This window comes from Pelodiscus sinensis, chromosome 1, assembly GCF_049634645.1.
Source record: "Pelodiscus sinensis isolate JC-2024 chromosome 1, ASM4963464v1, whole genome shotgun sequence".
Classification (NCBI taxonomy): Eukaryota; Metazoa; Chordata; order Testudines; family Trionychidae; genus Pelodiscus; species Pelodiscus sinensis.
Window position 1 is genome coordinate 292176679 of NC_134711.1, and position 16286 is coordinate 292192964.

Here is a 16286-nt window from a genome sequence, read left to right on the forward strand (position 1 = left end):
GCATCACTGATCTCTGATATAAGGCATTGCATGGCAATGTATAAATTACTTTATGAAATAGTTCAGAAAGCTTCATTTGTATTGGCATCTTAAGAGGGTATGATAATGAAAGTATATTACAAAATGGGTGTCTTTACACAGTAACAAAGTTGTCACCCTTTTAGGATTAAACATGGTGTTGGAGGGGAGCCTTTTTAGTCAGTGGCTGACTGGGAAATCAAGGCAAGCAACAGCTTGACAGGCAAAAAGGGCTTTTTGGTTCTTTTGGAGCAGGCAGTATTAAGCCCGAGCAGAGCTTGCTTTTTTGTTAGTTTTTAAAGTTGTGTGCAGCAGTTGCCTTTTGCTATGGCACAATGTTCTAAGTGTGCAGGAGCTGTTTGCTACTTATGGGGCCTATCAGTGGAAGGTGGTTGCTAGGAGTTCCTGCTAGAACCTGCAGGAGTTGAATTCTCGGCCTAAATCAATGTTTTCTTCAAAGTGGTCTGCAAGACCACTTTGAGAAACCTGCTAACTGGCTGCTCTGGTGTGTTACGGGTGCTGTGGCCATGGAGCCTCGTGGCTCCAATTGGCTTTGGTTCCGTCCCGTTCAAGATAGTGTGCTTCAGATGCCTTTTCAGAGATTGCCTGGTTGGGAAAGTTACTGTACTTGGTAGGTTAAACTATGAAATGGCCTGTCCATTGTGTTAGAAGGCCCTTTAAAAACAAAGCCAGTTTGTGACCTCCCCCACCAAAAAAAAAACCAAACTTTAAACCGGTAAGGGTATGTCTACACTACCACCCTAGTTCGAACTAGGGTGGCTAATGTAGTCAATCGAAGTTGCAAATGAAGCCCGGGATTTAAATATCCCGGGCTTCATTTGCATCTTTCCGGATGCTGCCATTTTTAAATCCCCGGTAGTTCGGACTCCGTGTCCGCGGCTACACGCGGCATGGAGTAGGTAGTTAGAATTAGGCTTTCGAGGTGTAACGGTGGTTTGAATTAGCCTAATTTGAACTACCTACTCTGTGCCGCGTGTAGCCGCGGACACGGAGTCCGAACTACCGGGGATTTAAAAATGGCGGCGCCCAGCAAGATGCAAATGAAGCCCGGGATATTTAAATCCCAGGCTTCATTTGCAACTTCGATTGACTACATTAACCACCCTAGTTCGAACTAGGGTGGTAGTGTAGACATACCCGTAGACAGATAAAAGGTAAGAGAAAAGAAGTATTTTTACAATTAGCAATACCAAGGAAATAATGGGTATAGTGAGACGATGGAGTGACACCTTTTTCAAATCAAAAAGCCTGGGGAAGAGCATGTGGCTCTGGTATCTTGCAGGATGTTAAATCTGAGAAAACGACTATCGGAGCCCTGCAAAAAAGGTGATCCAAACTGCTGAGCAGTTAGCTGGCAAGACGCATTCTGGAGGCAATTGCATGTCTGTGATACAAGCTCCAATAGTCCAATTAAGTGAGCAGAGTCTTCAGGACAATGAACAATACATTTTAACTCTTCCTCCTCATTTCAGTGATGCAGCTGCATGAAGGACAGAATGAAGTTTGATTTTTTGGGGATCCTTACTTTAAGTTTTTCTCCTTGTATGGTCACAAGATCATGCTGGAACTGAAACATACCAGGTGGTTGATAAATACTGGAAATAGACACAAAGGGGGAAAAGCCCCATTGTCCAGTCCTTAGCATGTTATGAAACTTAAAGTGTGAGGCTTTACGGAAGAAAGATAAGACCCGACTCTTGGACTAATTGCTAGCAATGTTGCTTAGACTCAGCCTGCAGTCTCTCACCAGGCTGATGTGCAGGATAGAACCCACAAAACCTCGCTAAAGGGGTGAAAATACAATGCTAATGAACTCCCACATATATATCAAATTTGGCTTTCTTTGCTCAGATCGCTGTAGATTGCTGCTTCCTCTAGGAGGTGCTTCCACAGCTCTGAGGTGTGATATCTGATCAACACCGGCTCTTGCTCAAAAATGCAGAAATGGTTTTCATATGTTTTTAAATATCACCAGTCCATGCTCTATAAATCCAAAAGCAATATGCTTGTGAAAGGGACTTTCCTTAGCTAGAGCTTCCTTTACTGCCCTAGGTGGAACATTAGCAGGTTGATAGTTGGAAACAGGGTGTGCAAGTTTTAGAACCTCCAATATTTTATTAGTTTCTAGGAGTGTCTTCATTGTGCTCAACACTTTCCAAACATAATAGAAAATATTTTCCCTGCCCATGATAATTTACAGGGTAAAAAGATTTATAGTCTACAATGTTTGTTTGTCCATCCCTTTTGAAGTTTGGGAGCATGTCATATCTGTTTCCGCACAGCTTTACAGAGCTTGCATGTGTGCCACTTTTCAGATACATTAGGCATGTGAGTATACCTTTAGTTTAGGCAAATACTGAGCTGGAAACAAGGAGCTGATGTGCACCATCTTTCATTCTCTACTACTACTATTTTTGCCTATTTCCTAGTTCTCATTTAGCAAAGCCTCTTATACTGCAGCAGTTAAGTATCAACCCTTTTTGATCTTTTACAGGTAACTTAATTGAGAGGTTGTACAAAGTCATTTCTGGCAAAGGTGGTGTAGAAGTCCTGGCTGTAAGTCCTCATCTCATGGCTTTTCAAGATGAATGTACCATAATGGCAGGCTTGGCGCTGGTAACTGTAAGCACTAACTCATAACTCCCTGGTCCTGTAAGGGACTAGGCCCTGATGCCCCCTGCTGGAGGCCTTATGGTCCTGCTGCACCTTGCCCAGAAAAAGGCAGTAGAGAGGTCCACCACGCAGGTGTGTGTGTCTGTAGGGTAAGCAGCCAATCAGGGGCTAGGAAGGTGATATAAAAGGAGCTGTGGAACAGAGCAGCAGTTAGTTGCTGAATAAGTTCAAGGAGTGAAGACTGGGTTGCTGGTTGGCTAGAAGAGTAGCAGTGCTGTGGACATCTCAGTATGGAGAGCTCATGGTGAACAGGACGGAGCTCTGAGGTAAGGGCAAAGATGGCACAGTGACATGGGGAAGTGGCCTAGGGAATTAGAGCAGCAGTGGAATGGACATAGCAAACAGCTGCTATCTACAGGGTCCCTGGGCTGGGCCTGGAATAAAGGGTGAGGCCAGGTCCCCCTCAACCCTGATTAGGCACTGAGGAAAGTGACCTGGATCTCGAGGGCTGGGACCAGAAGGGCCATGAGAGGGCAAAGACTTGCCTCCAGGAAGGATGTCTCTGAGGACACTAAGGAGGGGCACCAAGAGAGGCCCTGTTGGACTTGTACTCTGGAAGGGGTTTGTTTTATTTGGGGCACAAACTATGTGTGACTCAGCTGTAGGGCTGAGTTATCAAACAATCACTATAACAAAAAGTTACAGGCACGTGCACTTGGCCAGGAGGCATTCATGAGAAGCGAGTCCCCGTTACTCAGGTCTAACAAATAGTGGCATAGCCCACTAAAAAAGAGTGCCTCACAAAGGCTATCCGTTACTCCTGTTCAATTGGCAGTGATGTTTGGTCAGACCACCTTGATACAGGTGTGTGGTTACATGTGACATAATTATTATTTTGGAATAATTATTTAATTAACCCAGAGGGAAAATATCCTTTAAAACAAGTGTTAACTGTGAATATTTTTTTAAAAAATTTGAGGGACACAACAATGCACATGGTTCATGTTTTCAGTCATTTATCACATGTGAAAGGCTGTTGGTCATAAGCAGACTTGAAGGTTGAGAGATATGATGGGAATAGCTAGATTCACAAAAAGATTTAGACATCTAACTGCTTGTTTAGGCACCCTAAATCCAATATTTAGATGCCACTGATATTCTGAGAACCACAGTTCAGCTTCTGCCTAACCCTGTAGGCCCTTAAATATTCCCTTGGGTGCCTACATTTCTGGTGTAAGATAGGGGTATAACAAATTTAAATCCTGATGCTTCCTGACAGCTAACTGTTCTGAGTCCAGCAGGATTCTCAAACTCTTGTATTCATTTTCACATGGTAAAGCTAGTGAAATGGCAGCCAGCTTCCTTAAGAGAAACCTTTGTAGGAATGGTGTTTGAGGTTAATGCTCAGATTAGAATTCATGCCAGTATCTCTCTACAGTAACAGAACTAAAGTAAGAAATGAAGCAGGGTTTTTGCTTCTAACTGTTTGATGTGGCTGCACCAGCAGCTCTTTAATAATCTGAAAATAAAAAAGGAATCTTACAAAAAGTGGAAATATGGACAAATTGTTAGGGATGAGTTGAAAAGAGTAGCCCAAGCATAAAAGGACAAAATCAGAAAGGCTAAAGAACTGAATTAGCTGCACCTAGTAAGGATATAATAAAAAGCAATAAGAAGAGGTTCTACATGAAGGGCCACAGAAAAACAAAGAAAGTATAAATCCACCATTTAATGGGCAGGAAGAGTTAATCACAATACCAAGAAAGCTGAGGGGTTTAATGGCTACATTACCTCTGTCTTCACTTACAAAGTTAGCTGTGGGTGGATGCTTAACACAATTAGATTAACAACAAGGAGGAAGGAACATGTACAAGAACAGGGTAAAGAGCATTGTGATAAGTTAGGTGTGTTTAAATCAGCAGGGCCTGACAAAATTCAGCCTCGGTTACTCAAAGAAATAGTTGAAACAATCTTGAAACCCTTAGTGATTATCTTTGAAAGCTCATGCAGGAAGGGTGAGGCCCAAGAAAACTGTGGAAGGGCAAATCAGTATTTATCTTTTAAAAGGGGACCAAAGAGGACCTGGGTAATTACAGAACTGTCAGCCTTACTTCAATTTCTGGAAATATCCTGGGACACATTATCTGTTAGATGCTTACAAATTGATTGTTTAATAGAGGGATAAAGAATAGCCAGCATGGGTGTATCAAGAACAAATCATAGCTATTGGTTAGTGTGTGAGGGGTAATAGTAGATATGATACATCTTGATTTTAGTAAGTATGTAGACATTATCCCACACGATATGCTCACACTAATTAGGGAAAGGTGGCCAAGATGAAATTACTAGAAGCTGGGTACAAAATTGGTTGTAAAACCATACTCAAAGCATAGTTAGCAATGTTTTACTGTCAAACTCAGAGGATGTGTCTAGTGGAATCCCCTGGTGTCAGTCCTGGGTCCAGTCCTTGAATTATTTTCAATAATGACTTGAAAAATGCAGTGGGGAGGATATTTATAAAATTCACAGATGACACCTAGCCGGGTCAGATCACAAGTCTTTTGGAGGACAGAATTAGAATTTAAAAGGACCTTGATAAATTGAAGAATTGGAGTGAAATCCATTCAATGAAAACAAGTGGCAAATATTATACTTACCAAAGAAAAGTCAAACACACAAATAGAAAATGGGAAATATCAATGAATGTCATATATAAGAGAAACACAGGAGGAAATTGTCCAGCTCTACTTTGTTTTATGAGGGAGGTGTCAGATGGAAAGTTGTGTCCAGTTTTGAGTGTCACCATTTAAGGATATGGACAAACTGGAAAGAGCCCAGTAGAGAGCAACAAAAATAATTGAAGATCTGGAAAACCTGACCTATAAGGACATGTTAAAACATTTGGACATATTTAGTGCTGAGAAAAGAAGACCGAGGAGGAACTGATAATTTTCAAACATGGGAAATTTGTTATAAAAAGGGTGATGATCAATTATTTTCCATGTCCAATGAAGGTAGGACACAATGCTGATTTAAAAAAAAAAATTCTTTAGTCACAGATTTCAAAAAGTAGATGTTTGGAAAATACAGCAGAATTTGGGCTGTGTTCTGATTATTAGATTAATGAATTAAAATATTTTACCCTGCTCTTCTATTTAATATTTTTGAGGCTACTTACAAAATTTTTAAAAACACAATATAAATATATATAAAACATTAAAATATGAGACCCCAGAGGGACACACACACACAATAAAAGCACAAGTAAAAAGGGGGGCTTTAGCCTGATGCTGAAACAATGTTAAAGTTGGTGCCATGCGAATATCTCGGGGAGAGAATTCCACAGTTTGGGAGCAAAAGCTCCCTGTTCCACGTAGAAGTTAATCTTATCTCCGTAAGTGGAGGAACACTGAGCAGAGCTGACCTCAATCCCCAGGCAGGTTCATATAGGAGATACACCAAACCCAACCTGTTCAGGGCTTTATAGGTCATAACGAAGGCCTTAAATTGTGCATGGAAACATACCGGAAGACAGTGCAGCTGCTGGAGCACTGGCATAATGTGCTCCTTATAATGAATATTAGTTAAAACTCAAGTAGCCACATTCTGGACCCGTTGGAGTTTCCGAAGGCTCTTCAGAGGCAGCCCACATAAAGCACATTACAGTAATCCTGTCGGGATGTAACAAGAGCATGGATCACTGTGGCTAAGTCAAGCTTGTTCAGGAAGGGTTGTAGCTGGCAGTTCAGATGAAGTTGCCCGAAAGCACTCTTGGCCACCGAAGAAATCTGGTTCTCAAAAGTTAAAAAAAGGCTCAAGGAGGACTCCCAAGCTATGTACCTGTTCTTTCAGGGGGAGTGTAACCTTGTCTAGAACACACTCCTGAACAGATGGCCTCCTGACCCACACAACCTCAGTCTTATCTGGATTCAACTTCAGCTTGTTTGACTTCATCTAGTCCATCACTGCCTCCAGATACTGGTATAAATCAGTTGCTGCCACATGTGCTTCTGATGTCACAGGGAAATATAGTTGGGTGTCATTTGCATATTGATGACACTGTCCTCCAAAACTCCTTACAACCTCTCCCAGCAGCTTCATGTAGATGTTAAACAGCATAGGGGACAAGATGGAATCTTGTGGGACCCTGTAGCACAATCACTACAGGGACGAATAGCAGCCCCCTAGCTCCACCTTCTGAAAGCATCCCAAAAGGTAAGACCAGAACTACCACAAAACAGTACCTCTGGTATCCAACTCTGCCAGGCGTTCCAGAAGGATGCCATGGTTAATGGAATCAAAAGCCGCTGAAAGGTCCAAGAGAATCAACAGAGGCTCACTCCCCCTGTCTCTCTCTCAGCATAGGTTGTCTCCCAGGGCAATTAAGGCGGTTTCAGTTCCAAAACCCGGCCTAAAACCAGACTGAAATGGATCTAAATCTGTTTCTTCCAACAAAGCTTGGAGTTGCAATGCCACTGCCTGCTCGAATACCTTGCTCAAGAAGGGAATATTAGCAACTGGGTGATAGTTATTTAAATCATATGGGTCTAGGGAAGGCTTCTTAAGTAGCGGTTTTATCACTGCCTCTTTCAAGCGGCAGGAACCATTCTAGATCTAAAAGATGCATTAATAAGCCCCTGGACTCAACCAGTCATCCCTTCCCGGCTAGATTTAACAAGCCATGAAGGGATAGGGTCGAGCGAGCACTCCTCCAAGCACCTTGTCCATATCGTTGGTCTGAAACAGCTGAAACGTTTGCAAAGAAAAATGACTGGGCGGTGCGCTCAACACATTCTGTACCCCACTGAGTATGGAATGAGGGGGAATTGTTTTGTTTGCAGTTTAACCCAGTGATACATTGAGAAGTATTCTGAAAAATGGATCAGAATCAGAATAACTATAAACCCTATCTGTATGTGATGGAGAGAGAGTGCATTCGACATTTTGGAGAATTATGTTGTGTGATAATTGTATTAGAAGTACTAAAAAAATGATGATGATGATTGAGAGTTCTTGATGATTTATATTGTTCTTGGGTACAGATGTTGGGTCCCAACACTGATCTATTTTTAATCTCTTACAAAACTTCATGTGCGTTTTGTGTTCAGTTCATGACTGGAATATTTGGTGTAGCTCTAGTTGAGCTATAGAACTATAGGCTATATACCTATGAGATCCTTGGTGAATAAATACATTTGTAAATTAGATATTCTTAACCAAGTGGCCTGATATGGGGGAAAAAGTGTCTCAGATTAAAGTAGACTGGGAAAGAACTTAGTGTTAAAATTAGTAAGAGAATGCTCAATACAAAGAGTTTTCCAAAGAAATTACAGTGTGTTACTAAGCATAAATTTCAGCTTTCAAATCTAACTATAGGCATGAGAACTAGAAGTGTGTGTGGGGGGGGGGGGAGGGGGGCTGCTATAGCACCTCCGGGCACCTGGCCTAGCCCCCAGAGTCCTGGCTGTCTCCCCATGAGCAGGGAACTCAGCTGCTGCCTTGCGTGCCAGAGGGCTGTGCTGCTGGCCCCATGTGGCAGGTCCTAGCTGCTGTCCCATGCGCGAGGGCTCTGCTCCTGGCCTTAGCTGGGCAGGGGAGGACAGGGATAAAGAGAGGGATATCCACAACCCCACTCTTAGATCCAGTGGCACAAGAACATTTTTAACTGGCATCACAGCAAATTCATAGTAGGCTTACATAATCCATACTGGACTTTCTGGAGTCTCTGACACTTCTCTTTTCAAGATGAAAACTCAGCTTCCATGAGGGACATGAGTTTTTGATTTAAGATAATTTTATTTGCCTTTGTTGGAGGCTCTTTAGGTAGGAGGGATGTCAGTGTTGTCTCTCAGACTGTGTTTGCTGTGCAGTAGATCTCAATTTCAGAGAATATGAGCTTTTAGAACACCAGCCACAGGTGGTACCTGGCCAGGTGCAGCAAGTTATAGTTTCTCATCTAATGACAAGTTCAGTCATAGTTTGAGGGTAAGGCGTGATCATGCCCGTAACACATGATATTTGGAATAGGTTCCTATTAAGTATATTTTACTCTGTTTTATTCAACTGCCCAATGTCCTCAATTTGAACTGGCTGGTTACAGCAATAAACCTCAGCAGCTGTGAGAAGTATATCAGATGCTGAGGGGACCTTTGTGCTTAGGTTAAGCCTGATATCTTCCGTCTGGAATCTACAGCCTTGGAGAGTGCAAGCTATAATACAGCATTTGTTGGAAAAATTCAAGCTGCTAAATCCATTAACGCTCCAGTTTTAAAGTATCAAATTCAGCATTTATTCAGTTTCCAGCCAATTCATTTCCAACAGAAATTTCTTTTAAACGAATCTATGGTCACAGAGACTGTGGCTATAATACCTACTTCACAGAAGGGCTTAGAAGCTTAATTAATTTTTGTTAGATATTTGTACGGAGCTTTTGAGATTTCCAATGAATGTGCAAATTATTATTACAAAGGCCCTCTTATTTAAAATGCCCACCTTCTTCCTTCTCCTCGATGTGAAGACAGTGGTGAAGAGGGCTGTTTGGTACACTTTTGTCGAACAGGAGAACTGAAGGAACTGATCAGCCAATTTGCGATTTCCCCTCCCCCCCCCAAAGTTAAATTAACAACCTGTGGGGTGTGTTTGCCAGGGCCACTCAGGAGTTTTGGATTCAGCCTGCCCTGAGGCTGAGAGCAGTAAAAGGAAAATCTGGTTGAAAACATGCAATGACTTTGTAGCGTGTGATCAGCTGAGCTAATTTCTGTCACCAGGAGGTAGAGAAAGCAGCCAGAAGTCTTATGTTCCTAGCAACCTTTCTTAGTAACAGTATCTTAAGCCTGTGGCCACTTTTATGTGGCAGTTCAGCCACTTGTTAGTGGATTGGATTCTTGGCTGGTGGCTGCTCTTATATAGTCTAATGGTGATCCTAGTTCTTGGCATTTGCAGAATATATTTCATATGTTAGCTTGAGCAAAAACATGTCCTCTCTTTAGGATACTTCTATTTTTTTCATACCTTACATCTTAATTCCTTGGGACTCTTAGGCTGTGTCTAGACTGGCAAGTTTTTCTGCAAAATCATCTGATTTTGCGGAAAACTTGCCAGCTGTCTACACTGGCCACTTGAATTTCCGGAAAAGCACTGACAATCTCATGTAAGATCGTCAGTGATTTTCCGGAAATACTATGCTGCTTCCGTTTGGGCAAAAGTCTCTTTCTAAAAGACTTTTGCGCAAAAGGGCCAGTGTAAACAGCACAGTAGTGTTTTCTGCAAAAAAGCCCCGATCGTGAAAATGGCGATCGGGGCTTTTTTGCGGAAAACCGTGTCTAGATTGGCCACGGACGCTTTTCCGCAAAAAGCGGCAGGATGCTTTTCCGCAAAAGCAATCTAGACGTGCTTTTCTGAAAATGCTTTTAATGGAAAACTTTTCCATTAAAACCATTTTCGGAAAATCATGCCAGTGTAGACGTAGCCTATGTCTACACAGCGGGATAGAAGTATCCCGAAATAGCTACCACACATCACTTGAACATACCTGCTATTTCGAGAGAAGTCTCAAAATAGCGGACACGCTATTTCGGCATCCCTGTAACTTTTGTTCTATGAGGGTTGAGGGATGTCTTGAAATAGCACCTTATTTCAAAATTTGTGTAGACAGCGCCAAATTTCAAAATAAGCTATCCAAATCCAGTTGAAGTAAGATATGCAATTTGCATGGTGCAAATTTTGAATTTAGGGTGCTGCGTAGACGTGCAATTCTGCGTAGACGTGTCTCCATATTCCATTCCTAAAATGTTCTGGACAGGTTAAACTAACATTTGTGTTTTGGTCACCCATGGAACTTTAATAGCTTTTGAACTAATTTTAAAAAGCTGAGATGCAATTCTGTAGCATTTTAACTCAGATGCAACAATTGATTGTTCTTCCTAATTTACAATAGTCACAGTTGTTGTGGAATGCCCAATGCGAAAATTCACTGGCTCATTGGAGCATATCCACCATTCAACCAGTGACGCTGTTCACTGGCTGGAGAGCTTGGATGACCAACTTTGATGAAGAAATATAGCGTTGAACATGACATTTGAAAGAAGAAGAATAGTCAGTGAGTATTTCCTTCCATAGAGTCCCAATAAGACAAATACAAATAGCCTAATTTCTGTTTCATGTTAGTTTCTCACAGGGATGTAATCTTGAGAGCTGAGAAGTAAATAACCCGAATGAATGTTGTTTTATAGATTAAAAAACAATTCCTGGTGGGTAGCCTCCTTAAAATCTCTTTTGCATGGGTAAATGTCTCAGAAACACTGGCAAGCCTTTATCCTTCTCTGATTGTGCCTGTTCTATCTGGAACATCCCTGCTTCTGAAGCTGTCTCAATAGTTTCCCAAAGATACTATTTGGTATCAGCCTGTGAAGCTTATAAAATTCCATTGTGAGGCATTTCACAGGTAAGACAATGTAAATAATAGTAATAAATAGATGGTAATTAAACAGTAGTGTGAAGTCATTTCCTACAGGTAAGACAGTGTAAATGCATAGTAATTAAATTCCCCTAGTATTGATAAAAACCTATCTCTTCATCTTTAACTGTAAGCCAAGAAACTTAAAAGTAATTGCAGTTGCACATCTATTGCTGGAATATTGTTAGGCTGAAGCGAGTGCTACTAGTTTATCAAGCAGGCCAAGAGCTTGTTTCCAAATGTACGAGATGGGGGCATTCATGTATTGCAGATAAGAGTCCTAGCATATGGAAAGAAGAATCTGAAAGGTTGCTTCACTTCTGGATTTCATTTCTGGATGTCATTTCTACTCTGGAAGTCATTGTCATCTTTGTATAATAGAAAATACACAAAGATCCACAATATACAGTATACATATATTATAGGCCTTCCAACAGTGGGTGCAAAGGGAGTAGCTGGCAGTTTAAAAGGGCTTGCTATTCATGGCTGCCATCATTATTTTTGCAGCAATGGCAGCAGTCAGAGCATTGGGCCCTTTTAAATTGCCGCCAAAGCTTTGAGTGATGGTGAAGGGCTGGCTGGGTGAGGCTAGCTCCCAGCCCCACCCTTTCCACTGCAGCCCTTCCTCTTCTGGAGATGGCCTTGACCATGCTCATGGCCCAGTGAAGTCTGTCGGCTGCTCTGATATATTACCAGTATATATATTAGCCAGAAACCTGGACTAAAGTATTGAGGCAGTTCTGCTTTTCATATCTTTAAAAACTGACTTTTCAGAATTAGTGAAGGTCTTACATGAAAGCAGAGTAAAAGTGTGGGGGGGAGAGAATGTGGGGAATCTAGCTTCGTTAACCATGGAAAAACCATGTTCTGACTGTAGCTCTTCTGTTGTATATGGGAGACTCTCATTCCTCTACACATTTGTGAATGTCCGAACATCTTCGTGTAAATCTGTCATTTTCCATATCTCAAAGAATTGCCTCTTAGAATGTAGAAAATGTTTGGCTAAAGACTAAACGTTTGACCCTCCTCACGCCCACTGGAAAGGATCATACTCCTCTGAGAGCTGGAACTCTAATGTTAACAAAACATTGTTCACCTGGATGGCCATGAAGATAAATACGTTTGACAAAAACTTGATATTTATGTGGCTTCTTTGTATCACTAACCCATGGAACTAAAATGGGCTTAGAATGTTTGCTTTTCAAGCCCTGAGACTTAAGACCAAGAGCTCTGATGAGGAAGAAGTAGAGAATCATTTGTTCCCTGCAGCAGGTGGACATTCCACAAATAGAGCCTACTTATCTGAGACTAGCCAGGAGAAGCACTGGACAGGGCAAAGGTTTTGAAGTGTCTTACTGTCTGTTGTGAGAAATTAGGCATATTGGGACATGTTGGATGTTTACAGAAGTAAGGAAGATGGCATCTAAAATTTCAGTGATCCTTTTCAGCGAGGCACAAAAATGGACACAGGCCAGAAGGCAGGAGCAGAGGTCTGATTTACTATTAGTGAATTAGTGCAGCCGATGGGCTGTCTTACAGTACAAATCTTTGCAAAGGAGGTTAATACTGCATGCATATTGGATGATCACTTGCAAGTCTCCACAATTAGAGTGTACCAGGACACAGTGCATTCAGGGACAAAAGAGGAAGGCTAACGCCTATCTGATGAGCTGATTGTGAAAGCAGAATAGCTACCTAAATGAAAATATCCTTCTAAGGATATTTCATGCTGGAAGTGGAGTGCTTGTGTGGGAGGAAATGGATATTATCCGGTGGAATTATTGCCAAGATCCTTCCATTATTCACCGGATCAACATACTCTGAGCTCTAGGGAGAGGCACTCCAGCAAACAAGGTTGTAGTCCAGGAGTTATTTCATGATCAGCTCTAGCACAATGGGTAATTCAGAAGAGTTTAGGAGCCTGTGAATGAAATAGTCACTGTCCAGGATTGCATCATAAACTACTAGAGCACTGTACAGGAGAAGTTTCTGTGAGAATAGGAGCCAGGGTTAAGGTCTAGTATATCCTCCTACCTACAATAGGTTGTTTTATAAATTGGGGCCTTGAAGCTTGGGGTCTTGAGGATGTAGCCATTGAAAATGGTTATTAGTCCCATGGATGAGCTCAGCAGCAGAACAGTCCTGTGTAGCGTCCTGTGAAGAGAAGCAATTCCTAACTTTGAAGAGAGAGCAAAGGCTAACAAGGGAACTCCTTGCTGTACTCTCATGATGACTTTAACAAGGGAGGACCTTCAATGTGCAGGTTAGAGTGTCAGCTCAGCTCTCCATCTCAGGAGACTCCTAGGCAGAAGTTAAGAAAGAAGCTAAAAGCTGGAGACCACTGGCCAGACTAGAGCATGTGATAGGTCAGAGAAGAGTTAATGGATCAAAGAATTTGGTTAATAAACAGTCAACATTTGATAGCTAGTGCTGGGAAAAATAAAGATGTCTGTAAGAGTTATTCTTTTTTTAAAAAAAGAGTGTGGGAATTGATGCAATTTCTGGATAGACAAAGTGAACATCACTTTTTTGCACTAAAAATCCAGGGGTAGCTGGATGGTATGAAGCAAGGTTGTGAATTTCTTTGTGTGTCTGCCTATAGAGTAGAAGTAACAGGAAGCAAGGCTTTTAGAGCTTCTGCCAGAAAACCTCAAAGCTTTTTGATGGCATTTTAAATGTCAAGTATATTTTAAAAAGAAGGAAAGTAGCAGACTTTGTTCCAGAGAAGACAATAGAGACTTGTTGGTATTACAGGAAGTCATATATGAAAATTACATAGACGTTTGAGGTATAAATACCCTGTAAAAAGCATGTTCCAACACATTTAACTTACACCTCCTTAGCTGTATACTCCAAGGCACATAATAAAGAGTGTGTCATATTCTAGTTAAATTGTAGTTTTAGCATTGCTGTTTAAAAAGCACGAAAAGAGAGTCCTTCCCTGAAAGCCTCTTGCAGGATGCTCCACATTATAAGGTTAAAAAACCAGAACTTGTGCTTATTTGTGGGCACTTCACTTTATGATTTACAACAAAATCATATCTAGCCTGGAAGATTCTCTGCCCTTTGGAGAACTAGTGAATGAGAAATATTTATAGGTCCTATGCAGCAGGTGTAACAACAGTTTCTAATCTGTACATCTTTTGTGGCCTTAGATGTACAGTACTTCAAAATAAGCAAGCAAATGAGAATTTCTATAGTGATCACAATAACCTGGCAGTGTTCTTGCAGTGGTAAAAGCTTAGATTGCATGCTGAGATTGTACTTACTGTAGGAAGTTCAGAATCCAAAATGACCCTGAGAATTCTATTTCAACAAGCAGCCACTCCTTAAATGTTGGCCTTATACCAAATAATGATGATTCTATCTTGGCTGCATTCAAGCAGAATGTATTGTAATCCTCCCAAGACTAAATTGCATTTAGATAATTGGACAGTAGAGACTGAATTAAAAAGTACAACTGTAGCCCTGTTAAAGTATAAAAATGTATTTAGGGGTCTTGAACCAGTGCCCCTTTACACTTTATTCTGTGGCCTTTTAGGTATATTTTAAGTCTTTGCATAACAGGTTGAGAAGAGAGTTTGAAGTAAGAATGTTCCTACTCTGTTTAAGTCCTGTGTATAATTATTTTCTTTCTCACATTTTCATGCCTCTTAGTATTCTGAAGTTGACCAGGGAATACCAAGCTGATTGCATGTAATTTTCAAAATAAGTTATTCTTTTTCTAAACTAAAAGATAATAAAAAGCCATCTTCAGTGCAAAAGCCCATTGGGAATGGAGTCTTTGTTTTGTTGCTGGGAAGTATCTATCCTGTTTAAGATTTATGAGTCAGTAAATGAAGGCATCCTGTGAACTTGGTGCATGTCTTGTCCCCCTGAAAGTGTTCTATTATATGAGTCAGAGAGAGGAAGGGAATATTAAAATCACCTTTCTTAAGTGCTCTCTTTTCCTCATTGAGTAGACTAGAACATGCCAAGTCTTAGGAGTCATCAAACGTTGACAGCTTTATACACAAGAAGGATAAAATTCCCTTCCGTGCAGAGGGCCAGTGCAAGGCTAAGGCAACACTTCCCCATCACCCAGAGAGCTAGGTCATATGGAACACTGTGCATCTTTAACACCCATTAGCTTTATTAGGAAAATGAAGGTCTGGCAGCTTTCAGGATGAGGCTCTGAGTTCTTAAAACAAATCTTTAAGGGGTTGATTCATACACTCCAAGGCCAGGAAGGAACATTCTGAGCATCTAGTCTGACCTCCTGTAGGACATAAGCCAGAGAACTTCCCCCAAATAATTTTAGAAAACCTTCAATATTGATTTAAAAATTCAGTGATGGAGAATCCATTGGAGTCACATACAATTCATCTGATGAAGTGGGTTTTACCCACAAAAGCTTATGCCCTAAAAATCTGTTAGTCTCTAATAAGGTGCCAGATAACTCCTTGTTGTTTTTATTGTGAAAGTATAACTTACAAACGTACATTCTTTGTTACATAACTGCACTCAAAACAAAAACAATGTGCAATTTTAGAGCCTATAAGACCCATTCGGTCCTATTTCTTGTTCAGCCAATTTCTAAGACAAACAAGTTTATTTACATTAATGAGAGATAATGCTGCCTTACTTTTAATTTACATTATCACCTGAAAGTGAGAACATGTGTTTGCATGGCACTTTTGTAGCTGGCATTTTCATGCCAGATATGCTAAACATTCATATGTCCTTCATGTTTAGAGTAAAGTGTTTTTTATCCACAAAATCTTATGTCCATATAAATCTGTTAGTCTTCAAAGTGCCACAGGACTCCTTATTGTTTTTTTAATTGAATTTGTGACTGAGCATCTTGGGGGAGGGGGAGGGGAGGGAGAACTGTGTGTCTCCCATTCTATTTTACCTGCATTTTGCCACATTCCATATTATAGCAGTCCTGGATGTGTTCATTTTAAGATGTGACCCAGCATATGTTCATTTTAAGAACACCTTCACAGCAGATTTGACAAAATGCAAAGAAGGCATCAGTGCAATATTTCTAAAGATAGCTATAGCACTCGATGCAAGGTTTAAGTGCCTTCCAAAATCTAAGAGGGATGAGGTGTGGAGCATGCTTTCAGAAGTCTGAAAAGAACAACACTCTTGTGGAAACTACAGAACCCAAATGATCAGAAAAGAAAATCAACCT

At 41.0% G+C, this 16286-nt stretch overlaps 1 long non-coding RNA gene across 1 annotated transcript in view; it reads left to right on the top strand.

Moving 5' to 3' along the window:
• The first annotated feature begins 1065 nt into the window (after positions 1 to 1065).
• LOC112546097 (uncharacterized) overlaps positions 1066 to 16286 on the top strand; it is a 146209-nt gene continuing 130988 nt past the window's right edge. Inside the window, exon 1 of the long non-coding RNA XR_012900692.1 lies at positions 1066 to 6867. This is a non-coding gene — a long non-coding RNA (uncharacterized LOC112546097). The remainder of the gene's footprint in view (positions 6868 to 16286) is intronic.